The sequence below is a fragment of the Terrapene carolina genome, unplaced genomic scaffold, assembly GCF_002925995.2.
Source record: "Terrapene carolina triunguis isolate 2854851 unplaced genomic scaffold, T_m_triunguis-2.0 Scaffold233, whole genome shotgun sequence".
Lineage (NCBI taxonomy): Eukaryota > Metazoa > Chordata > Testudines > Emydidae > Terrapene > Terrapene triunguis.
Genome location: NW_020664584.1, coordinates 2,465,964 through 2,492,237, shown reverse-complemented (window position 1 = coordinate 2,492,237; position 26,274 = coordinate 2,465,964).

The window sequence follows — 26,274 nt, the reverse complement described above, 5'->3', positions numbered from 1 at the left end:
AATCTGGACTGAAACACCCTACACTTTGAGGGGTTGACATATGGCCCTGGAATTGAATATGGACTGAACCAAACCTAGCCCTGAACACCCCAGAGCTTCGGAGTATCCAAAACGAGGCTCCCCTTTAACTCCATGACCTCCAGCATCACTCTAATTCCAGAAAGCATGCCTCAGGGAAGCATGTTCTGTCTTGGGTCACATGCATGCAGGTGGAACAACCTGCTGGGCTTCCATTCTGTGCCCAATCAGGTCTATCAACTGGTGTAGAAGAGAGTGGGCCAGGTCTCCACCTCCTGCTTTTCTCTCCCTCTCCTGCTCTTTCTGGGATGCCTTGGACCCCTCGGTGGTGCTAGGACTGTCAGTCTCTCTATTCTCAGGAGACCACAGGGATTGTATCGGTGACTGGTTCTTGGGGCATAAAGGAGAGAGAGGTTTTGTGCCCTCTCTATCTTGGGCACTCATGCAGGGGCTGATGCTCTCTATCCCACTGAGTGACCTCCTTGCTCTCATGCAGCAGGACAGCGTAAAGAAGGAAAGTCCAGTCAAAGTCCCTCTGTCACCTTCCTCATCTTATGCTCTTCATTCAGTTCCTCTCTAATGCTTTCCTTTGGAGTCCTCCATTTCAATGAGCTCCGGCCAAACCCTCTCCCGCCCCGCACCACATGCTTTGGCTGGAGAACCTTGACAGTGGCTCTGTTGACTGTGGTCAGAGCACAGCAGCAAACTGTGACTCTGAGGAAGAACGGGTAAACAAACACCTAAGAAGCAGCATCTGGGAGAGAACTGTTACCACGGCTCTCTGCCGTGACACTATGGATTAATCACTTCATTCATACAAATGCACATTTCCTGGCAGTGATGAAGCTGGCCTGGAATCCAGACCTGTTCTTCTCTAGGTAGTGCCATTATCCTAAAGTGCTTTTATTGATCTGTTGACTCTCTGTCTCCCTCCTTCTCTTCCTCTCCCCACCCCGCCAAGCTCCTAAATGCTCATATCTTGTCTCATACAACCAAGGTATTTTAAGGGGCGAACAATGATTTCGAAGTCAGATTAGACAAGCTGAATTTGACCAGTGTGAGAGCAGATATCCCCCGAGTGACATCTATTTCAGACCAATGAAGGATCTGTCTCCATTTACCAACAGTACTTTCTTCATTCCCCCTCTCTTTCCCCCCTTTTGTATTTGTCCCTGTGATCTTGAAAATTTGAAAAATGGAAGAGATTAATTTCAAAGCCACCATTCAGGCAAGTGTGCTTCTCCTCTGTACCAACCTATGCCTCAGAAGAGGTTAATGCTTTACTATAGTGCTTTATCTTTAGTGTGGGAAGGATAGCTCAGTGGTTTGTGCATTAGCCTGCTAAACCCAGGGTTGTGAGTTTAATCCTTGAGGGGACCCCTTAGGAATCTGGGGCAAAATCAGTACTTGGCCCTGCTAGTGAAGGCTGGGGGCTGGACTCAATGACCTTCCAGTTCTATGAGATAGGTATATCTCGCTATGTATGTATATTTTTAGTTGGTTAATACAAAATATAATACAGCTATAATAATACATCTATATGTAAAGCAATATTAAATGCTGAGATTTTACAAAAAGAATTACTTCCTAAGACCCATGGAAAGACAACCTCTTTAGGCCCCTTTGAAAAATTGCAGCCTAGATACATTACTGTACACTAGTACAGTATATTACAGTAACCCTAGCTGCTTCTCCATTTCAGTTGTGAGTAAAGTGAGATTGCTAAGTAGGCAGGTAGATAGGTAAGGTTGCAATTCAATTTATCATTATTTTTATGCTGAGAGGTACTGCGGACTGCATGGGTCACAAGCATCTTTGAGACTGGGTGTGAACACAACCTTTAAGTAACATAATTTCAGGGTAAATTAATCACAAGCCCTCACCTAAAACAAAGAGGGCTCTGAAACTGCTCAGGAGTTTTAGTCTGGGTGGGCAGAAGGGCTTTTGCTTTGTATTATTTCGAGTAATGTGTTTGTGAGGGAAACGAGAACAGAAAGAGACCGTAGTAAAAAAAAAAAGCCAAAAAGCCAAGCAGCAGCCGGTGAGCATGGTGTGTGACCCAGGACAAAACTAGAGAGAGGTGTTTGGGGTCTGGTGTTGACTAAAGGGTAGAACTGTAAGTTAAGGTTCCTTTTGTTTCTGGTTCCTCCTGCATTCAGAGAAGCAGGACCTTGTACATTCCTTATAAACAAACAAAATTGCATATAAGAAAATCCCAGACACCATCATCAGTTTCTACCCCAAGCTTGAACTTTGACTAGCTGCTCAGGTCGAAAAGGGGCAACATTATTAGCAAATAGCTAGTAACCAAAGGATGGCTTTGAAAGATTGGTTGATTTGTTCTGATCTGTTATTTCAGAATGCCCGGTTTCTCAGCTTCCTAGAAGATTCTCTTCACTTCCAAATAATAATATGTTTGATAACTAATGAGTTAATGTCAGGGAAGTGGTTTGAACACTATGCAGGGTCATATAAAACACTATCAAATGCTAAGTATTGTTATCATTATGTGTTTAGTACCTTGAATCCAAGGATAACAAAGTCCTTTATAAAGCTTAATTAAGCCTCAAAAGACTTTCAGTATGGGATATGGTACAATACATATTTTGCAAATAAGCAAACTGAGGCACATGTAGTTGAATTTCTCAGGGAATATTTCTGTAGTTTTGCAATGCTAAAACAATATGCATAAAAATGCATCTGAATGAAAACCACAAATTCACTTTGGGCTATATTCTGCCATCTTTGCTCATGCTAAGTAGTACTTTACTCTGTGAGGAGGCCCATTGAAATCAATGAGGCTATTTGAAGAAGAAAGTATAAATTAATGAGAGTAAAGAAGAATGCGGAAAATATTTATTCACTTTCCATGGCCGTTCATATCAGAAATATTTTTCCTCCTAAGCATATTCCAAGAAAGAGAGAGCATCAGAAATATTCATTAACACATAAATATTATTTGTCCAACCAGGGATCAGAAACAGCTCCATGTAATTTTAGATGACCAATCATGCAGCACAAATAGAGAATCATGAATGGCACTTGAATCAATAATCAAGGGAAGTAGTTTGCAAGAAATGCTGAGGCTGAAATGTGTTCATATAAGACATCTGTCTAAGAATTTTGAATACAAACAAATTTGAAAAAGTCTAAGTCTGTTTGCAGATAATTGGGGAATAGAAAAAAGAGACTTGGATTATAAACCCCTCAGGGCAGGGACAGTCACTTTGTATTCATACAGCACCTAGCATAATGAGGCTCTAATCTTGGTTAGAGCCTCTAGGAACTATTCTAATACAAATAGTAAATAATAGTAATAACATTCATTGACTACATTCTTCACTACAAATGGCAAATTTGTAATTGTTTATCACAGATCATCACTCAGGGTTCACCAATTTCCTGAAGCAATGTTATGTGCTTAATCCTAGTAGAAATTTCATTTGAACCATTAGCTGGTTTCTGGTGGGTTCTGCTAGCTTCTGTTAATAGCCCAAAGTACAAGTAGGACAGTAGACTCATTGCTGTGTTTGAAAATGTAATGATCTATGCAGACAGCACCATCACCTATAGGTGGTGCTGTATCTTTATTTTAATGTTAAGTTGTTTTCTTGTTTTGATATTGAATTGTCTTGGTGTAGAGGAGGGGCTAGGAAGAAGTTAAATTTGGTTGCCCTGTGTATACCGGAGTTGTTTCTTGCAGTGTCCCAATAAATCCTTTGATATCTATAAGTGGGTATTACAAAGTCCTAGTTGCCAAGTAAAACCTGTTGAAAAATTTCCACATAAGTAAATGTATCATCTCATCCCAATTTCTGAGCCATGGAAAGCTCACAATTTTGATTGTTTGGTAAGGGATATCATAAAGGTAATGTAGGTATTAATTTTCAGCTGCAAAGTCTTCTTTATACAACATAGACTCAACCTGTGGAATTCACTGCTGCAGGAGGTGATCAAGTCAAGCACTGTAACTGGATTTATTAAAAAGTTCTGGATAATTTTATGAACATCAATAACTCTTGCACTTACCCATCGGTAATTTTCAAGGTAGGACTGTGCCAAACGTAGCTAAATGTCATGTTTCAGGCCATAAGTGATCACCCGCTAGGATTCGGAAGGAATCCCCCACTTCCAACAGCAACACACAAACAGACAATATTGACAAGTGCATTTTATGATGGTTAGCTTCCTCTGAAGAATTATGTACTAGTCATTAGCTGGAGGGAGGGAGGATTCTGAGATCTTGATCTGATCTGCTATGGCAAGACCTGTAATGACATCGATACCCCCATTTGCAGCCTTCAGAACTTATTATAAAAGGAGGTGTCTGTAACGCTGGAATATAGTGTTTAATAGTTTCAATTACAATGAATTACAGAGAAATCCAGGTTAAAGGCTGGCTGGCTAGAATAGAGCAGTGTCTACCTGTCAGATGAGCTATGCAGCTAAAAGAACAGGTTGGAGGAAAGTCTTCTCTATGAGAACATGATAAAATTCAGGGGGGAAAAACCTTCTCCCGCTCAGATATACTTAATTTAGGGGTGAGGAGTAGAAGGACTTTTTAACATGTAACAACTCATGCGGAATATAATTACAAATAGAGTGGTTGTGAGCTGCTAGGTGAGAATGGCATCAGAACCCATTGTAATTAACCATCCTAGTATGGTAGGGAGGGGTGTGTGGAAGGGAAAACCCCAGGATAAGCTAATTAGCAATATTTGCAAACCCTCACCCCTCTTTGGCACTTGCCCTTTGGAAATCTTCACCACCTTTTCTGTTTGTTCCGGAGCCAGGAACTAATGCTGGCAAATACAATGGTATTAACCATTGGCCAACTTCTCCCAACATGCGCTGCAAGGCTCTGGAGGGAATATTATGCTAAGTGGAGGATGAGCATGGTTGAAGGGCTGTTAAGTTGAAGCTTATTAGCCTCATTAAGAGCTGTGTGTAATGTGGTTTTAGGCTTCTGATTGGGGAAGAAGAACATTTTTAGTGTGTTTTGTTATTTTGACTGCTATGCTTTGAGGTAATTTAGTACCTGGTATTTGGTGGGCCAAATTCAGCCCTGATGTAAGAACACTATTGGTGTTGCATCAACTTACACCAGGGTTGAGGCCGGTCCAGTGTGTTTTGAGGTGACCACTCTCCATAGTCACCTTTCATTTTACTCATCACTGGAAGGTCAGAGGAGAAGAGTGTTGCACTCCCAAGCCCAGAAGTGGAGTCCTGCCGGCTTCAGACACGGCTGCAATCAAAACTGGCTCCGTTGCAAATATTCCCATTCCAAACCATTGAAGTTTTAAATCGTCCTAGTAAATTTTTTCTGAAGCCTTGTAAATCTCATAAAGCACTTGAACAGCTAGTAAATCTTGCCATTCATATACATGTTTTCCAGTAAAGAGGATAATGATTGTTGTTTCTGATACTGCCCCTCCCCTCAAGCCCCCCGTGGCTTGAGGAGCTGCTTTCAGGCACAGCTGGGCAATAAATAAGGAAGTAAGTAAAATCACATTTACTTTGCTTTAGTGCATGAGAAAATGAAAGGGAGTGCTGCTCAGTGAGTAAAGAAAGTTCTTGTGGATTCTATTCTCAGCCCTGCCACTGTCTGATCCTGTGACCGTGACCAAGTCACTTTTCTTCTCTGTGCCTCAGTTTCCCCCATTCTGAACTGTATCATCATGCTTCCTTACAATAAAGAGGGTTGTGAGTCTTGATTAATTAGGGCCAGACCGTGTGCACACATAGTAGCCTGTGATGGGGGCAATATGGAATTGCAGAGCACTGGGGCAGTTCAGAGAGGTACTGGGCCTAAGGAGGTACAACCCCTCCCTGTATGTTCCACCACACTGGGAGGGTGAAGGGGCTGCGCCCCACTGTGTTATGCTCCAGTCTGCCCCCTTTCTGCAGCAGCCATCCCAACATGACAGTGGGGAAGTGAGGGCAGGGCCGTAGCCTTATCTCCTCCTATGCCTCCCCCTCTCAGGCATTGATGCTTTTGGAGAGGCATGGAAAGGGTGCAGGGGCTGTTTACTCTCACCCTTGAGTGGGTCTGTAAGGGGTGCGGGGAGATGAAAGCTCCTTCCACCCTCACCACTGCATAAGAGGCAGGTCCACTCGGGCCCATAAGGCTGGGATTTCCATAGGGGCCTAAGTGAATTAGGCAGTGCTTAATTTGTGCCAGGGCTGAACCCCGGCACCTCTGGGCTTGGCAGTTCATAGCTGCGGCACCTCTGGGCTTGGCACAGCAGTTATGAAAGTAAAAAAAGTTGTTGAGCCCCGGCATCTTTTTTTCATTACCAATTAAGCACTGGAATTAGGAGCCCTAATCCATTGGTGGGAAGGACCTGAGATGTTCAGAGGAAAGATGCTATGTACGTACAGTTTAAAACTAGCAGCATATTCCCCTTTCATTTGTTGGCTCCCAAACCAAAATGAGCCTATTTCCCTTCCCAGTAACGCTTGTGTCCAAGGGCTCAGATCCTGGCATCAGTGGCAAAGTTCCCATTGCCTTTAATGGTTCCAGCTAAAAACCTAGCCCTGGGAGTGCTGGATCTCAATCCCTCACGCGTGAACAGTCTCCGGGTAAGTCTATACCAGTGGTCGCCAAACTGTGAGGTGCACCTTCAGCCCAAGCTCCTCTGCTGAGCTAACTGTGCAGTAATGGAGGCGAGGGGGGGCATGGACAGAATACCCCCCCAATGAAAAAAATTCAATCAGCTCTATTCAGAACTGCTTATTTCCAGTCTCCCTTCTTATTTCTTAGGCCGTGTCTACTCTACAGGCGCTACGGTGGCACAACTGCAGCGTTGTAGCTAAGTCTCTGTAGCGCCACACTGTAGATGCTTCCTACAATGACGGCAGGGTTTTTTTTCCATTTAGGAACTCCACCTCCCCGAGCAATGGTAGGTAGGTCAATGGAAGCATTCTTCCATTGACTCAGCTGTGGCTACACCAGGGGTTAGGTTGGCATAACTACGATGCTCAGGGTGTGAATTTTTCAGACCCTTGAGCACTGTAGCTATGGCAACCTATCTTTTAAGTGTAGACCAGGCCTAAATCACAAGCCCATCCTTCTCCTCCTACTGATAGTTTTCTTTTCAAAGTCAAAGCTAGGATTCCCACCCTAAATTGTCCTATCGCATTGCAGCACATAATCCCACTGTTGAAAGGTCTCTGCACGGCTTAGGTACAATGGGATAGCTTAAGCCTAGAGTTCCTGACTTTGGCTAAATTCAGACAGATATCTAACATCAGATTAAATAATGTAAAGCCTTTTCTTTGTTTTTTTGGGGGGAAATGCACATTATTTTTATTTATTCCTAACCCCCTGCTTAGCCTAAAATACAGGTGGGATCGTATGATTCCAAAGCAAATCATATCATAAGATGCACAACAGGCTTAAATACAGTGAAAGCTGTACAGTGAGAAACCAGTGAAGACCTCGGAATAATTATTGCTCATGTTTACCCTTCTGTGTCTCAGAGGGTTATGTTTAATCCCTTAATGACGATGATTAAAAACATACCGAAAACACATTGTAATTAAAGGGAGCACTTACTGCGATTCTAAAAGCACAAGGGTAGCTTTGAAGTGCAACTGGACACAGTGGCTGCTGCACAGACATTACAAGAGTCAGGAACATCATACAGTAGGGAGCTGATCATTTTAGGCCCTCTGTATGTATGATGGACGGCTGCTTTGGAATTTACGATAGGTGCATATTGCATCAGCCTTTTAATTGCATCTTGTACATCAGCAAGACTTTTGCAACTTGCGTCAGCAGCTAGTTTATGGTGGGTGAAGAATCTGTGCCAATGCTCTACCCTTTAATCTAAAATAAAGACAAAAGTGGCCCTGATTTCTTAATGGAGCCATCTTTTGCCGTGTGGGGCGATATTTAAAGAAAGGGAAATACAGGGAGTAAGTTAGAAATGTTAGCTGAGTATCCTGAAACTTTGGAAGACTGGGGCCTGATCCAGTGTGCACTGCTGATTTAAAGAATCCCATTGACTCCAGTGGGCATTGGATCAGGCCTTCTGTGTGCTGCCAGTATTTTAACAAGGGGCTCAGACAAAAACATTCTCCCATAGCCTGTAATAAATCCCAAGTCCTAAGGGTGTCTGAGTGGCAGAGAGAATGGGTCAGGGACTGTGGAGTCTATTCATCAGTCTTTCCCATTAAGCAAAACAAAACAAAAAAACCAACCACAACATGCTTTCACATACATCACTTCATTTGCAAGAAAGGTTTATCCTTTGTTCCTGGAAATTATAGTGAGTGTATTCAAAACATTGCTTCAGATTCCACTTGTTAATTTGAAGTGGGGGAGGGGGGAGTGGGCGCTGAAGGCTGTAAAGAAGTCAAAGACATCTTCTCTTGGGAATAAATATGTAAGATATCTGGCAATTGGTACACTCTGGTCCATTCCAAAGGAAAATTGTGCTTTTTGGAAGTATTTTTGTGAGCCCCAAGGATAAGTCACTTCTGGAAAGGATGATTTAGCAGCATCCAGAGATGTAAGAGAAAGCAGAAGCAGAGAAATCATTCCAATTTTTCCTTGAGCTTGGTGGAAGATCTTAATAAGTGGCCTCCAGGAGCTGCTGAGAATACATCACTGATACGTGGGCATTCGAGAACTAGGGATAGGTGAGCCAGATCATAGGAAATAAGCCCTTCCTGAATCTTCATCCATAATTTGAATCAAACCTGAATGGAACCTTCTTTTGGTTTTGGCCTATCTCCAGTTCTGAGAGATGCAGATAGATACCCAGTCCTTTGTGGCTAAACCACTTCTTCAGCCTTTCAGATCGTTTATTGCTCCATGACAGGAAGGCCCAGAATTAAGAATGGGGTTTCTCAGACTTTGTCTTCATTCTTTTTAATCTTCCTCTTCTTTTCTTCACTACAGAACTTTTGACTTGATAGCTGCTCTGTTAGAGCCCTCTTCCTTTCCCCTCCTACAACTCTTCTTGTCCACTGTCACAGACACAGAAATTTCTCATTTGCTGTCCTGCTCTAACCTCTCCACTTGCCCCACTGAATTCATCCCATCCCATCTCCTGATTGCCCACTCTCATCCCCTCCCTTACTTTTCTCCTTAACTGCTCACTCTCCTCTGGCTCTTTCCCCTACAATAGAAGCATACTTTAATCTCTCCCACTGAAAAAATAATAATCCCACTGCTGACCCCACTTGCCTCTTCAACTACCATCCATCTCCCTCAGGCCTTTTACCTCTAAGCTCATCAAACACGCTGCTGACTCCTGTTTCCTATCAGTCCATGATACCAGCCTCCATCGCCCGCTTGTTAAATTCTCAAACGAGTGCCTTTCATGCTTTCTCCCATGCTGCCTCTCCCGTTCGGGGAGAGCTCCCCATAGTCAGACACAAAGCCACCTCATTATCCCCATTCAAATCCCTTCTTAAAATTCTCCTTTTCCATGACGACTACCAAAAATTTGACAACAGTTAGGCCGAGACCACCACCTGTCATGCTGATCAATATTTTCTCACTATTTCCTTGTACTCCCCTGTCTGTCTTCATTGTATCTGCTGACTCTTGCCTTCTACTTAGGCTTTAAGCTCTTCTGGGGCAGGGACTGCCTTCTTGTTCTGTGTTTGTATGAGTAGCACAGTGGGGGTGCAAATCCATGATAACAATAAAAACAATAATAAGCAAGCCTCACTAGCATCCCAAGTCTTGTCTCCTATCCACTCCTCTCTTGTTATTGCTCAGATGAAATTCTGCAAGCACCGATCCAGCAGTAAATGGACATAGTAAGTCACAAAGTTTTACTTGCTTCTGAAACAGTACAGGGAATTTTCCTCCTCTGCCACACACATCTGACAATGACTTCTCTTGCTGCTTTTCCAGCCAGCTGTGAATGTTCCCTAATCCATAAAAATTAAGGAAAAATGTTTTAAAAGTAGGACTATGGGTTTGATGTTGCAGGATATTAGTAATCACCGTAGGGAGCCTTTCACTTCCAGGTCTCCTGCTCATCTTAGTGGCCAGAATCTGTTACCCATTGATGGATAGGTCTGATGGCCTGCATGAAATGAACTGCTGTCCATAGTCCATTTTCTAGTAGATATGTGATAACACAATTGCCCCGTCACCACACCAAATCCTCGTTCTTTTTAGTGCTCTCAGCAAAGAAACTAGCGACTGGGAGGACACGGAGTCCAAACTAACTCCCCTCTCACTCTGTAATGGTCCCTCCAGGTTAGAGTCAAGGCATATTAGAGGGGCTTCCAGTGACCACACTGTACGTGGGCTGTGGTCATGGGCCTGTCAGTCACGTCAACACTTCTATGAATGCTAAGTTCACCGTTTTTTAAAACAGGGTTATGACTGGGAGTTGAGTCTGACATGGCCATGTCAGGCTGCAAACCTGAACTGTAGATCAGTTCTTTCTCCTCACTGAGAAGGCAGAGCTCGGGAGAAATCTAAAAAGCCCTGTGTCAGGAGCAAAGGTCATTGATTCTCCAGTAGCCAAGTATGTAGCCCAGGGCCAGTCAACATCTTGAGCCTTCTGTCATGGCTTTGGGACCTCTTACAAAATCTGGGCACGTTTCCAATACTGAGCTGAAAGGAGGATACTTGACCCAGTGCTGCACCTATGGCACCGCAGCCCTTATTTCATTTCACACACAACTTTGTCTGGGTTTATTTGATTTTATGCTTTTTTGGTAATACCACCACAGGAAATCCGCACTGCTCAATTAGTTTTTCCTGTCGGAGCTAGTCTTAAAAGAAATAAATAAATAACAATAAAAAAAAAATGGACAGGAAAGTTGTTCAGGTCTGAGGATGCCTTGATAACACCGCTAATGAGATTTCCAGAATTTCCCTGTGGTTGAGCTTTCCATTTCCCCCCACCCGCCAAAACCCTGGGAACAGGAGTAGTGCCAGTTGCAAAGCTTCTAATTCTGACTACAGGTGTTTGGTTTGCAAGACACCACATGCCATATTGTAATCTCATTTATGAAAGAACTAATTATATAAAAATACAGATGTGACAGAATCGCAGTCTCCGAATGTCTGAAATGCCCATGGGTTTTAAAAAAACAACCACCCTCCTCCAAAGAAAGCCCTATCCATTTGCCTTTTGTAACATTACCCACTAATAGTAATTTATCGTAAAAAAGGCACTTTGAATGCCAACATGTGTTCCCAAACATTTCTTTACAGCAAGAGGATTATGTCTGAAAAACAAAAATAAAATTCTTAGAACTCTACACTACTGCTATTTTACAGAGCAAAATATTTTTGTACTGTTTACTTCTTGCACATTCTATGTCATTGTTTACAGAGTTTATCACCTTTCAGCCCTAATTATTACACAGTGTTTCACCAACTATATGCAGTCAGAAAAACTCCAGGAATACAAAGTAGCAGCTAGACCTGGTCGACTTATTCATTGTGAATAATGAGGTCGCTGTTGTTTTTAAACAACAACAACTTGGTTTCGGCAAATGGTTATTTGTAAGTACGTGCTAGATCATTTGGATGAACATTTTTAAGTCTGTGGATTGTTTGCAAACTGTTCACTACGATTATTCACTATTCTATAATAAAGTAACAACAATTACTAATTAATAACAACAACCGTAATGAATATAGCATTTGTTCTGGCCTCGACCCAGCAAAACACTTAAGCACAGGCTTAACTTTCAGAATGTGAGCAATCCATTGAAGTCAAAGTTAAATGTTGGCATGTGCTTTAGGACTCTATTGGATCTATGCCTATTTGGAGTATGTGCCCCCCCTCAAGAAAAAAAAATCCTGAGTCACTTGGCATTGTTTCTGCTCCCTGATTGGAGGAATGAAACTTTTAAAACTAGCAAATGCTGTACCGTGAATAGCATATTCTCCAGCACAGTTTTCTTGAGTGTTGCCACCCAGTTTATTCCCCAGTATAGTTGTACATTTCTTATTCCACAGCTCTCCCTGTAGCACAGTCCAAAGAGCAGGCTAGATCCTCAACTATGGCTGAACAATGCTTGCTCGGTGCAGCTGGGAGAGATGGCACAAAGGTGGTTTTAAACTACCATTGAGCTCTCTGATCCTTGGACTGCTGTGTGCTGGCCTGGTCTTATGCTGTCAGTTAAAGCAGCTGTTCTTTTCTTACTTTCACTGGTTGAGTATGGTCCTAAGAGGTCATTGTGGAAGCCAGAGATTGCTGGAGAATATTAATGTCCCAGTCACAACTTTGTGTGAGCTGTAGGGATGAGGTGGTGTCTGACCCACCCCTGGAATCCCCTACAGAGAATAGCTAACCCTTTGTGGCTGGATAAGCCAGCTTTAGGACAACTTTGCATTGGTGGAGCTGCCCTCGAGTAGGAGAAGATCTGGCGCAGACCATGGAGAGACAATTTTGGATAAGGATACTGGGTCAAACACCTACTCCTAGGAAGAGTATCATGGAAGCTTTGATGTCTATGCAGAACTGACAAACAAGGTTTCATCAGAAAGGCCTGAACATAGTGCAGATTTTCAGAAGGGCTCAGCACCCACAACTGGGACCAGACTTTCAGAAGAACTCAGGAATAAGTGGTGTGATTTTTTTCAAATGACATCAGCCCATTGGGTAATGGGCTTTTTTGAAAATCTGACTGTAAGTATCCAAATAAGAGCTGCTGGGTGCTGAGCTCATTTGAAAATGTGGCCTCTATTGTGGATGCTGAGCACTTAGTACAATGGTCCATGGATGGGTATCCGTAGGAAGCATGATAATACAAATAACATATAATGACGGTAAACTGAAAATCCATGTTGCCAAGTCTTGTGATTTGTACAGTGAGTCCCCTGACATCTGGTGTTCCTCTAAAGGCTTAGCTCCTGGACTCATGTTATTGCATCAGAATCTCAGGTTTTCTGGAAAAAAAAAGTTTCTAGCCTTCATGGTTGTGGAGAAAAGCTTGAAAACGGGACCTGAGGGCATCCTAAAGGCTCAAAATGCAGCAGTCAAATAGAAAGAGCCCCACACTTACGATTTTTAAAAATATCTCATGATTTTGAAGCCAATCTCGGGCTTTTTTGATGCCTGACTCATGATTTTTGAACATTTGGGGGTTGGCAAAACTGAAACCTGGTCCTGAGCTCTTGAAAACCTTCCCTATAGTAAACTACATGTTATTCGAGGTATCTGCCTCAGTCGGATACAGGGCTTATTATCCCTGCCAGGATCTAAATCGGTGGAAGACAAGAAATCTTTTCTCATTGCCCATTGCTGACAATTGCTCCTTTCTCACTGAAGCTTCACTGTGCTGGGTGCTGTACAGACACAAAGGGAGAGGCCAGGGCCGGCTCTGGCTTTTTGGCCGCTCCAAGCAAAAACAAAAAACAAAAAACGGGGCGGCCAGAATGGCAAAGAAAAGAAAAACAACCTGCAGTGCGGCCGGAGCCAGGGTGCAGGGGGACCCCCTGTGCTGCAGCTGTGCCCCGGCTAGCGGGGGGAGCGGGGGGAGAGAGAGAAAGGGGGTGGCCAGGGCTTCAGTGGGGCGCTGCCACGCGGCCCCGCCGCCTGCCGGGAGGACTCTGCGCTGCTCCGGTTGGCGGGGAGGGAAGGACGCGGGCTGCCCTGCCGGGCTTGCTGCAGGGTGCTCCCGTCCTCCACGCAGCCGCCCCCCTACAGGGCGGCCAGAGCGGAACACCACCAAAAAAAAAAAAAAAAAAAAAAAAAAAAAAGCGGCCGTGCCGCCCTAGGATTGGGCGGAATGCCGCCTCCTACAAGCTGTCGCCTCAAGCACCAGCTTGCTCGGCAGGTGCCTGGAGCCGGCCCTGGGAGAGGCAGTCCCTGTCTGCAATCTACTATGATCATTCAAATGTTCACGGACGACAGATACACAAGGGGAAGGAGCGCAGCTGCAGCAAGTTCATTTTAAAATTCAATATTCATGGTACGTTTCTTTGCAGTTTTCACTGAGCTGTAGGGGTCAGCACTCTAACACAAAGCTGAGCTCCTTGCAAACCTGCCTAACCTCAGGCTTGGGTCTGAGACTCCGGTTCTGGGTGATTTCTCAAGCCTGGAAGCAGGAGCGCCGCCAGCTTTTTTGCCGCCCTAGGCGACGGAAGGTCCCGCCCCTGAAATGCCGCCCTCGACAGAGGCGGCGGAAGGTCCCGCCTCCCGAAATGCCACCCTCGACAGAGGCGGCAGAAGGTCCTGCCCCCCGAAATGCCACCCTCGACAGAGGCGGCAGAAGGTCCCGCCCCTGAAATGCCGCCCCCAACAGAGGCCGCCGCGGTGGCCGCCCCCCCAAATGTTAGCACCTAGGTCGCCTAATCAGTTGCGCCGGCCCTGCCTAGAAATCCACCAGAATGTCAGCACATCTAGTGGTACCACATGGCTGTGGATACTGTAAGCATGAAAGTGATAATGCACAGATGGAACAAAGAATCCTGGAAGGCCAGAAAGAAAGCAATCTTTCCACCAGTGTCTGGATTCACTAAGAGTCTGGTCTAATGTCCATTAAAGTCAATGGGCATCCTTCCATTGTCTCCAGGGGTCCTCAGATCAGGCTGTTAAACAGGGGACATGTTATTTTCCTTTTGTTCCATGTTCTATGCTGTTTTTTATATATATAATTGAAAGTATTGCTGTCACTTTTATTCTGAATGCCAGAGAGAGAGCAGGGATGGAGGGGATGGCTAGCCAAGAGTAAAATCTCAGGCTTTTCAATTTCCCATTGTAAGGTATGGCTCTGTGTTGGTATCAGTAAGCACAGCAAAATGCAGTGAGCTAGATCAGGGTTCTATTCAATTGCCTGGGGCCCTAAGTGAAATTTAATAAGCAAATGTAAGATTTTAGTGCTGTGAAATGGAAACTTTATGGTGACTACTCCATCAGCCCCTTTCAAGCGATGTATCACATGTATGTTTGTGCAATGCACCTCAGATGCTGAATCCAGCTCCGTGGCTCTGTGCACTTTCACTCCCTCTTTTCTGTGTTTTCCCTGTGGATGGGACAGCCTCAACAACAGTGCACTATGACTAGAAGGTGAAACTGAAATGACAGAGCAGCATGATGTGGTCTCCCTACCAGAGAAGGGATGGGGTTGAATCTCCAACACACCCACATATCTGGACTTAAAGAATAGTTATGCCAGGGGATGCCCTCAGTACATCACAGGGATGTTTCTGATCACTTATGGTGACAATGCAGTACCTTAGCCTTTGAGATACAAGAGTTCTCTGTGCCATCAGTTCTCAACTCGGAGACCCCTGCGGGTCCACGAGCAGGTTTCAGGGGATCCACCAAAATAAGTCAGAGAGCAGAACCAGCGTTAGAGTCACTGGGGCCCAGGGCAGAAAGCTGAAGCCCGAGCCCTGCTGTGTGGGGCTGAAGCCAAAGGCCGAGCAACTTAGCTTTGTGGGGCCACCTGTGGCATGGGGCCGCAGGCAATTGCCCTGCTTGCTACCAGCCCTGGCTTTTAATCTACCAGATATGCAGAAAAAACAGTTGTTGTGGCAGAAGTGGGCTGTGGAGTTTTTATAGCAGGTTGGGGAGGGCTGGCGGGGGGGAGCTCAGAAAGAAAAAGGTTGAGAACTCCTGCTCTATGCAATTCCCTCAAATTCCAGACCTCATTGGAGAAGAAATTTAGTGATTGCCTAGAGCAGGAGTTCTCAACCAGGGGCCAGGGGCCCCCTGGGGGGCCCGTGAGCAGTTTATAGGGGACTGCCAAGCAGGGCCAGTATTAGACTCACTGGGGCCCAGGACAGAAAGCCAAAGCCCCACCATGCAGGGCTGAAGCCTGGGGTCCCGCCACCCGGGGCTGAAGCCAAAGCCTGAGCAACTTAATTTTGTGGGGGCCCCTGTGGTGTGGGGCCCCGAGCAATTGCCCTGCTCGCTAGCCCATAACACTGGCCCTGGCTTTTATATGCAGAAAAACAGTTGTGGCACAGGTGGGCTGTGGAGTTTTTATAGCATTTTGAGGGGCCTCAGAAAGAAAAAGGTTGAGAACCCTTGGCCTAGGGAACAGCCCGCCACGGCATCCTTGACACACCAATGGGAAATGAAAAGCAAGAATTTGTAACTTTTTAAATAACAGGTGACTACGCTCAATTCAAAATGGTGGCTGGTTAGGGACTTTACTTCCTCCCTGAGGTGGAAATGAGATTAAGCCACATTGGATCCAGTTGTACTTTGCCATGTATGATCCTTAAGTTTTCTCCACCTGATATTTTGTGGAGGCTTGTGTAAACTATTCCCCATCTTTTAGAAAGCAGGAAAATCTAGTCATATGTCTTCAAGGCTGCGCTCAGAATCAGATCCCACCAGTAGCTGCACCACTGTACCATTAGGTAGGGATCATTAATACCCACACAGATAATGGTTATCTAGTAATAAGTAATCCTATTAGTTGGAGCAGGACTCTCTTGAGTTCTAATTTTTGCTCTGCCACTTACTTTGTGACTTTGGACAAGTTGCTAGGAGCCGACCCAACTACTGTTCATTGGGCAGTCATCTCAATGGACTTCAATTGGAATAGGATTAAGCCCCAGTGCTGCAAGTTGCTAGGTACTTCCTGTAAGGTGCTCTGTATCTCCAAGTCTCATTGCCTTCTACAGGAGCTGAAGAGCCTCAGCATTTCTGAGGAGGCACTTTGTAGAATAAAACCATTTGGTCTTAATTTAAGCACCTAGAAGATAATAAGGTGATAAATAAAGTCAAATGGCTTTGTCAACAACAAATCATGTCAAACCAACCTAATATCCTTCTTTCGCAGGGTAACAAGCCTTGTGCATAGGGTGGGAGCAGTAGATGGGATGTATCTCAACTTTAGTAAGGTTTTTGATACTCTCATAAACTACAGAAATGTAGTCTAGATGAACCTGTTCTAACGTGAGTGCACAACTGGTTGGAAAAGCGTACTAAGAGAGTAGTTATCAGTGGTTCACAGTCAAGCTGGAAAGGCATACTGAGTGGGGGTCCCACAGGGGTCTGTCCCACGTCTGGTTCTATTCAGTATCTTCATAAATGATTTGAATAATGGCACAGGGAGTACAGTTACAAAGTTTGCAGAGATATCAAGCTGGGAGGGGTTGCAAGTGCTTTGGAGGACAGGATTAGAATTCAAAATGATCTTGAAAAACTGAAGAAATGGTCTGAAATAAATAGGATGAAATTCAGTAAGGACAAATGCCAAGTATTCCACATAGAAAGAAATAATCAATTGTACAAATACAAAATGGGAAATGACTGCCTAGGAAGGAGTACTGCAGAAAAGGAACTCGGGGTTATAATGGACCACAAACTAAATATGTGTCAATAATGGAATACTGTTTCAAGAAAAGCAAACATCAATCTGGGATGTATTAGCAGGAATGTGGTAAGCAAGACACAAGAAGTAATTCTTCCACTCTCCTCAGCACTGATAAGGCCTCAACTGCAGTACTGTGTCCAGTTCTGGGCACAATGCTTTGGGAAAGATGTGGACAAATTGGAGAAAGTCCAGAGGAGAGCAACAAAAAAATGATTGTCTAGAAAACATGACCTAGGAGGAAAGTGTGTAAAAACTGGGTTTGTTTAGTCTGGAGCAGAGAAGACTGAGAGGGGACATGATAACAGTCTTCGAGTACATAAAAGGTGGTTGTGAAGAGGAGGGTGATAAATTGTTCTCCTTAACCATTGAGGACAGGACAAGAAGTAATGGTCTTAAATTGCAGCAAGGGAGATTTAGATTAGATATTAGGGAAAACTTCCTAAGTGTAAGGATAGCTAAGCATTGGAACAAATTATCTAGGGAGGTTGTGGAATCTGCCTCACTGGAGGTTTTTAAGAATAGGTTAGACCAACATCTGTCAGGGATGGTCTAGATCAGTGTTTCTCAACCTTTTTGATACCAGGGACTGGCTCGTTGCCTTCCTAAACTGCCTTAGAAAGATCTCAGGGACTGGAGCCAAGCCACGGACCGGTCATTGAGAAACACTGGTCTAGATAGTACTTAGTCCTGCCTCAGTGCAGTGGATTGGATTAGATGACCTATCAAGGCCTTTCCAGTTCTATATTTCTATGATCTTTCCCACATGGTGTATTTTTATTTGTTTCTCTATCTTTTGCAGATGGCAGATAAATAAATCTTCCTTTTCTTGTTTTTTGGCTTTACACTCTGTCCCTGATGTTTCTATGGTAATGTGTAAATCTGATGCTCCATTATTTCTTTTAAGCATATTACCTAATTCTTATCATGCTGCCTCATTGTCTAGCTCTGGGACTCTTTCTTGGGTGATGGAAGAGATGAATGTCCACTAGTCAAAAACTAAACTTAAAAAAAAAAAAATCGATCCAGCTCATGGGGGGAAAATAGTTTCTTTTTTAATCACTGCCATAAAATGTACTACAGTTTGATGCTAGTTCCTTGTCAACTTTGAAAGACTAGCCAATGGGCCCCTGAGAGGTATCTTATAATGTGTCTGTTGGATCAATTGGAACTGTATCGCAGGCAAGGAGAACAATACTAAACAAGCCCTTAAAGACCAGGTTAGACTGAGTGCAGATGACATTTTTATTCATTCTCAGCCAGATTGCTTGGTAGTGTGTCCTCCCTGTGAAAAATGACACTCTGGCACCAAGCCACCAACTGCAAAACAACTTGGCTTGGGAGCTTCTGTATGTCTTAGCCCCGAGACTAGCATCGCGGAAGAAGATGTCAGATCACTAGCTTCTCAGACTAAGAATGATAAAACAGCTTCCTTCCTTAACAAGCACCTCCTCTCCTTCATTTAGAACAACAATGAGTTTTTTCCTAATACTTAGTTCTTCGGTAGAACCAGTGATGTTGCATAGTTCTCTCTCTAGTGAAAGCATTAGCTGTGTGGCTAGGAATCACTGCATCCAGTAGCAATGTGTGTGCAGGCCTCCTATTCTTAGCACCGTGTAGAGGGTTTGGAGCCTTTTAGCTCTCCTCTTCCCATTGCTTTCTTCAGGCCTCCTTTTGTGTTTCTAGGGTGATATTTTCAAAGGGATCCGAGTGAGTAAGGAGCAGAACTGACTTTCATGGAGATCGGAACCATCACAACTCTGAAAGCTGCCATCTTGGCTCACACAGCCCAGACTGAATTGGAGATCAGCAGCGGCAGCGCTAAACACAAGAGCCTCTACAGCTTGAGCTAAACGGTCAGGCTTTGTAGCGGAGAGCTGCAACATCCTTTATGGATGGGGCACAGAGGGTGGCACATAACACACACTGGCCAGTGGATTACACTACTGATAGGAATCATTGCCCCTTGCCAAGACTGTCTTGATAGCCAGCTGCTAAAATCTGACCTCTGTAAGAGAGGGGCTGCAACAGAGAGAGGGGAGAAGAGTTTTTCCTCTTAAGGTATGTCTGCACTTGTAGCTGGGGGTGTGATTCCCAGATCACATAGATATAGTTGCTCTAGCTCTCACTGAGCTAGTGCACTAATGTAGTATTGTAGATGGGGTACCATGGGCAGTGGCAAGTGCCAGAACAGGCTAGCTGTGCTGAGCACAAACCCACCCATGGTACATATGTAACACAGTTAACCCACGTCACCTCTGCTGCTGCTGCCTGTGCTACCACGACTACACTACTATTTGTAGCATGCTAGCTCAATGAGAACTAGTGTGAGTATGTGTATAAGAGCTGGGACCCACACCCCTAGCTCCAAGTGTAGACATAGCCTTAGAAGGACAATCATTTAACTCTTCATTCTGTAGGCTGCCGGGACACATTATATGAGTTAAGCAAGTGTAGTGCTGACTGACTGGTGAGAACTATAATGATATATAGCAGCTACCACTGGGCACCAGGAAAAATCAAAAGGAAATCCTGGAGATGGATTTTGTTGCCCACTAGAACTTAATTCTGACTCTGCCTACTACATTGTGAAGTGGGTATTTCAGTAATCAAATAACAGCTTCTTTCTGAGATAAGGCCATTATCTTTGTTTTCAGCTGTGATGCAGTGCGACATGCATAGTAGGGCTTGTCAGGATTCATCGTCAGTCCTATTTCAATGTTAATAAGTCCTTAATCAAGTCATCCAGGATGTCACATTCAACAGTGGATCATGAAATGCTTGAGAACTGGAATCATATGAGCATTATGTAATGGTAAGCGGTATCCACATCATATCTAAAGTCGGTGCTTGCCAAGAAAACATCCTTCACATTCTGAAACTAATCTATCCAAGCTTTCAGGATCAATCATAAATTGGCTGGCTACATACATTATTACTCTGTGAATATGGATAGTATAATATACACCATACACAGTCATTCATTCTCACATTGCTTATCTGTTACTTATTTTCTGTGCCTAATTAACTTTTGCTTTAAAATAATACTGCACAATGTTGGCCCAATCACTTTAAACCAAGGTTGGCACTTTAAATCCAGATAGAAATGAACTGAAACCTAAAACCAGTTGTCCTTATTCTAATCTATTTGTGATTCATAAGGAGCAAGGGGAGGTTCAAGCCAAGCAGCTGGTGGTGGAGAGAAATTGGAAGCTTTCCAGAGGGGCTAGGTTTGTGATCAGAACCTACAGCTCATAGTAATCTTCAGAAACGAAGGCACAGAAGTAAGTGCTGAAATTGTGGCTACAGGATTTGGATTTTGTAAGTCTTTTCCATTTGAAAAAGAGCAGAGGGAACTATAATGACCCCATGTTAAGTATTTTCCCCTGCTATTTGAACCAAATCCAAAACAGTGTCACCTCTTCTTATGAGTTTGTCTTTCTCTCTCTCTCTACATTACATTTATACATTGCATAATATAAACCTAAATACAGCATAGAGGTACATACATGTACTGTATTCTCGAGGGATGTCAGTTCCTTCCAGGGCTGGTTTAAAAAAAAGGGGGGGGGATACTTGTTGGTGGAAAGCTTCAATTTATTGGCATAAAAATTATTTTGATTCGACTCTAATGGAATCGGGGGGGAAACGTTTTTTTTGGTTTTTTTGTGGTCTCTTTTTTCCCCACTGGAGATGAGCGACCAGGAGGAAAACCCCTCCACAAACCCTTCACATTTTTCACTTCAGTTTCAAAAGTTGATTCAAATCAAAATGAAAACTTTTAATCTGTCGAAAAAATCAGAACAATTTGCTGTGAACATTTCTGTTGACTGAAAAGTCATGGCTCACTGGAAAAAATGTTAAGGAAAAATTGTCAATCAGCCCTAATGGAGACTGGAAGAATGAAACTATCAGCTATTATGAGGAGTCTTGTGCGTATGGGAGACAGAACTGTTATAGGATCTGGACCTAGTTTATGGAAATTACTCCTGCAAGAAAAAAGAATGATCATGGACCTCATCCTATTCAGAACCAAATGCAAGAACTCATTTCTTTGACTTACCGTTACCTACAGAAATTAACCCCCCCCTTAACTCGCCATTCAACAATATATTCCTCCCCCGCCCTGAATTACTCAAGCTCTATATCTCTCGGAAGAATTAATTTTATTTCCATGTTTAAATATATGGCAGGTGCTCCTATATTTATGATAATGGGGGCCCCATAAAATTACATAGACAGACAGGTAGGTGTTAAAGTTGCCTTGGTAATTTCGAGTATGAATTTCCAAACTGTTCGAGGGTTTTATACTTTTAACCTAAAATTCCATCAATATGGTTCATTCTTTGACATGTATCACAATGCAGAATTAGTGGGTTAGGGATGTTTAAATCAATGAAGTGATTATGTATCTGGATGGATCATCCCTGTGTACTTTAAAATCTCTTAAGTAGCTTTTATTTAATTCTTGTAACTGTTATCCTTTTTTAAAAAGAAGAAAAAAGCCCTTTTAAATATTTTTCATTAACATATATTAGTGTGTGTGTAACTGCTGTAAGTATGTTTTAATTTAATTTAGCTTTAACAGCAACATTTTTCCATGTTAATTAAATGCCAGTTTGTTATTAAGAAAATATTTCTTGAAGTTGAACTGGGTGATAGATACGTATCTATCACATCATGGTGAAACCGTGTTAAATAATGTTTTAATTGCAGTTTGTTTTTAATTACCATTCATTAAGCATGTTATTTAATCTAAATTACCTACTTATGAAAAGGAAGGATTGTAAATGGAAATAGCTAAAGACCCTTCACTACAGCATTGCTATTGGGACACTATCATTTGAAGTGCTTATTCTAAAAGTTTGACCTATTCTGGTTATTCCTAACACTGCTCAACAATCTAGGCCCCACCCCTTATTAAACAGAATAACAGGAGTCTGAGCCAATCAGCAGACATGAGAGCAAAATAAAGTATGAAAAATGGTGATAAAGCAGCTCTTTGGCCAAGGAAGCAAGGATCCAGCAGGGGAGGAAGCTGTAGCAAGGAGGGAACAAAGGCAGAGAAAATCCAAGTTAAACAAGAAATTGAAACCAATTATCTAAATTAAAAGAAGCAGAGGAGAGAGACTGGTTGCCTGAAGGGCGCAGAGGGATACAACTAATGGGATACAGAGCTTTTCCCTATTAGCTCATCATTACAAGTCTGGCCCAGGTCAGTCGTTACCATCTGATGACTGAGTGATGGCTCTGATGTGAAATGAGCAGATAGGCTCAGTCTACATCATTAATGGAACTGCTGTTGGTAGCAGAGAGGACAAAGCTAAATGGGCCATAGACCCCTTTCCCCCCTAGAGGTCAGGGTTGAGGCACGTTTGAGACACGCCTGTGCAATACCCAGAGGGTTGCACCAGAGATGTCAATTCAGCTCTTTTTAAATTTATTTAAAAAATAGAGCTGGTCAAAAAACTGGGAGGGGGGAGGAGGAATTGCAGAAATGTTCACAAAAATGTAACATCCCCCCTATTTTTTGTCAAAAAGGAGAAAAGGTGGGGGGGGGCATCTGATAGAGTGAGATTGACACAACCAGTGAGCAGATAAAGGAGACAGAGGAGGGCTGGGGTCAGAAAGGCCTAGGTAAGATTTCTGCTGGCCCCTACACTCACTAGAGGGCCAGTGAAAGAGCCCTGCCACTTCCTGACCCTGCCAGAGCTCTAATGGAAGGATTAACAGGGTGAGGGCCCCTTGGGCAGTACTTTGGAGTGGGAACACTAAGGAGATGCCTACATGTTGAAGATGGTTGATCCAGCTTGAACTGTCATAGGCTCGAGTCCAGATGAAGTGGAGCTTTGTACAATATGTATAACTCCTGCTCTCTTTGGCTTTTATTTCTCCTCTTACACTGGTTTTACATCAGTATCTCCATTGACTACTGTTTACAGTGTAGCTCAAATCTGAGTAAGGCCTCTCTGCTAAGTACCGTCTTCTCTTCTCTTCACTTATCTTGTTTCAAAACCTTCTGCACCAGATCTTACTTTGGTTTGCCAAAGTGATTTGGTTGCTGCTGTAGCTTCCCACAAGTTGATATCTGTGTCACAGAAATCAAGGTTTTTTCTTTATATCTCTGCCTCTATCTTTTGCTCATAAAACATTAGTTATACAACATTTGGTGTGACATTTTCATTGGTGCCTTCTCTGAAGCAGCTGTTTTTAGTCCAGTGCAGTGGTGCTTTTATGTGGATTGCTTCATTTTCATTGTGCACCCTCTTTACAGAATCTTGTGATTCATGAGGGTATCTTGCTTCTTGATATGTCAAATGCCTTGATGAAATTTTGCCAATTCTTTGATAGACCAGCAATAACTTGCCCATGTTTCAAAGTTTTGGAATAGTGTGGAGATCACTGTAGCATCATAAGCATGGCTTTTGGCTGACAGATGATCTCAGTTGGCTGTGAACTTCTGCAAAAGGTTGGGGAAGGTATCTACCAGACCCTGATTCCTCCAGAGGACAGAGCACATAGTAACCAATCACTAGAAAGCTGGAGGAGGCCCATAAGTTCCTTATGTCTCTAGATCAGTAGTTCTCAACCACTTCCATACTGTGACACCAAGATACATGAGAAAATAAAGAAAATCTTCACTTTAGAGCAATATCCAGCAGCAGAACCATGGGTAAGGGTTTGTGCAAAGCCACTTGTGGAAATCCATATTTCCCGAAGTAATGGTCTATGAAATGGGTTCTCAACCCTCTGAAGCCTATTTATGACACACAAGGGAGGGTGGTTTGAGAACCCATGTCGTAGACCATTTAGCTATGGCAATATGGATTTCCACAAGCGGCTTTGCACTTTGCATCTGCATGGTGCTGTTGGGTATTGCCTTAGAGTAAGATTACTTACTGTTCATGACTCTAAATGATTTTCTAATCACCTATAATTTATTTTTATTGACTGCTTTTTGTCAACAATACATAGCCAGATCCTTCAGCCATTTTTGAGTTATTTCTGATCTAAAAAGTATTTTTAGTGCAAATATTTATCTGTTCATCAATAACTCAAAGCTAGTTGAAATCTGAAGTCACTGAAAAACATATTCACAGTGGTTCTTAGATGGGAAAGGTTTTCAGCCTAAAAGGAAAAAGTTATGACTAAGTGAAAACAGAGATTTATAATGGAAATTCTAGTGCAACGTTAACTGTAGCGCACACTACCTTGAATGCTATAGTGTTGTCCAATTACTTCAGCTATGTGGCACAATGTATTTTATACACACTGACAAACATTGGGAAGTATACTATATTTCCTGTAAGAAGATTGACTATGAATCCCCGAGTCTCTACTTTCATGTTGAAGGACATATCATAATATACTTTAGGCACACAACTGGACATCTAATTTCCATGCACAATTATCGTGATACACACAAATCAGGTAACTGCACATGCAAATGCCTCTATTATTTCAGCCATTAGTGCATATAATGACTCCATTTGGCCATGAATAAGGCAGGCAATTATGTTTGCTTTTTGCATGTGCTATTGAATGCTTTTAATTGTATGAGAATCTGTCTGTCTGCTGGTTAGTCTTTGATGTGAGGTATAATAAATATCATGGAGCTTTAAAGGGCAGCATGAACATATTTGTCTGACGTGTATAGACAGAGTCAAGGGACCTTGCTTTTGCTCATGGTCCTGGCTGTGTGAAACATTCTTCATATGGATGCTATAATTACCATTACATTTATACCTGTGTTTCAGAATCATTATTGTTGCCTTTATGTATGCTTGTAAGTCCTTGTGGTAGCTCAGTGCCTCAGATCTATGTACATTGGCTGCATTGTTTTTTGTTTTTCTCGTATTGCTACTAATTTGATATTGCCTTATTGCCTTCTGCCACACCACCTTCCCTCTCTGTCACAGAAATGGGTCAAACAAGTTCAGCAGACTATAAATTGGGAGGATAGTCTCCTCCTAGCATCACTACCCTCCAATGCTGGATTGGGAAATTTTCCCTATAGGAGTTTGTCTTAATTAAAGGCTTCATTCTGTTTTGGCTACACAAACACAGGAGCCCCCATGCTGGTATCTGAAATTTACAATGTATTTTCTTTTTACTCAAAGATATTAAAGCAGAAAGAAGAAAGGATCAAAGGTACCATAATGTTTCTATAAACAAAAACAATATAGTTTGTTTTTCCTTGGGTCTATTTTATTCCAAACAAGTCTTGTAGGCACATTAGGCTCAGATTTCATTATATTGACAAATCACCAGCTGGCAACAAAATCACATATGTTTGAGTAAGTAAAATAGATTAGAAGTTGAATGAGAGATTGGCAGATGATTCAAACAATTGTATTGACTACTGTACATTCTGTATCTATCTAGCTGTCTATGGATTTATACCATGCTTTCATCACTGAGGTATCTGATCAAGATGGGCCGAAGTCACCAAGTTGGGATCCACATTTGGATCTGAACTTTCAGAGATGTTTGAATCGGGGACTTAGACTGAGGCCCATCTCCAATACAGAGGACATTAATTATCTATCAGTGTTCTGTATGGACTGGTGAGAACTGCATCAGCTACAAAAATAATCCACAAATCCCCCTAAACTGGGTTATTAGTTTGAGGTTTTGCTGCCTTTCAGTGAATTCACAGGAAAAGATATAATTCCCTGGAAGCACAGCCAAAAACCTTCATTTTTGGTTTATTCATCAAGGGATGAATAATTCACTCCGAATTACTCAAACATAGGTGTAACTGCTATGATGACTGATATTTTTATGAGTCATATTTTTCCTCTATTCCCCGTATGCTCTTTGAGGGCCAAATCATGGTCCCTTTGAAACCAATGTGGATTTGCAATGGACTTCAAGGCTCTTGCCTTGTCTTTTCGGTGTATTCTGAACCCAGCTGGTAATGAAACCTCAGAATGCATCGATTTGTTTTTAAGGTCAATATACCTGTCTATCTCCCCTCCATTTTAGATT